The sequence below is a fragment of the Apium graveolens genome, unplaced genomic scaffold, assembly GCF_009905375.1.
Source record: "Apium graveolens cultivar Ventura unplaced genomic scaffold, ASM990537v1 ctg2, whole genome shotgun sequence".
NCBI lineage: Eukaryota > Viridiplantae > Streptophyta > Magnoliopsida > Apiales > Apiaceae > Apium > Apium graveolens.
The window spans coordinates 122,253-123,458 of record NW_027417486.1 but is presented as its reverse complement, the minus strand read 5'-3'; positions in this window follow the sequence as shown (position 1 = coordinate 123,458).

Here is a 1,206-nt window from a genome sequence, read left to right as displayed (position 1 = left end):
GCTTTATTTTTCTAATTTATTTATTTTTTGTTAAAAATGAATTTTTAAATATTTTTTCGAACTTATATTTTTATATTTTTGAATTAATATTTTAAACTAAAATATTTAAATTTAATATTGAACTTAAAATTTTTGAGTGAAAAAGTAATTTTTAATTATTTGTTCGAAATAGCATTTTCGAATTTTTATTATAACGGAATATTGTGAGTTTTATGTTTTTTTAATATTGTGAGTTTTATGTTTTTTTTATTTTTCTTGTACTTGTCCAATTTAATTTATCAATTTTTAATTTATAGTAAACGAATATAATGTTAAAAATTGAAAATATGGAAAACAAAAAAAAATGAAATTTTATCGATTTTCGTTAGCTATAAAAAAAATATAAAACAACTCATCTCCCAGAATGCTAAATATTTTTTCGTAACAAATAAAAAAAATATCCTTTGCCACCTCCAACATTGTTTCATTGCGGCTATAGCAATTAAACATTGCTGTAGGACATTGTTTTAAATGTAACGGTTTTTGTTCGCTTTATTTTTCTATTTTTTTTTGTTAAAAATGAATTTTTTAAATATTTTTTCGAACTTATATTTTGATATTTTTGAATTAATATTTTAAACTAAAATATTTAAATTTAATATTGAATTTAAAATTTTTGATTGAAAAAGTAATTTTTAATTATTTGTTCGAAATAGTATTTTCGAATTTTTATCATAACGGAATATTTTGAGTTTTATATTTTTTTTTAATATTACGAGCTTTATGTTTTTTTCTTGTACTTGTCCAATTTAATTTATCAATTTTCAATTTATAGTAAACGAATATAATGCTAAAAATTGAAAATGTGGAAAACTAAAATAATTTTTTTTTATCAATTTTTCGTTAGCCATAAAAAAATATAAAACAACCCAGCTCCCGGAATGCTAAATATTTTTTCGTAACAAATAAAAAATACCCTGTGCCACTTACACCATTGTTTCATTGTAGCTAGTGCAATGAAACATTGCTCGAGGACGTTGTTTTAAATGTAACAGTTTTTTCTCGCTTTATTTTTCTAATTTATTTTTTTTGTTAAAAATGAATTTTTATAATTTTTTCGAACTTATATTTTGATATTTTTGAATTAATATTTTAAACTAAAATATTTAAATTTAATACTGAATTTAAAATTTTTGAGTGAAAAAGTATTTTTTAATTATTTGTTCG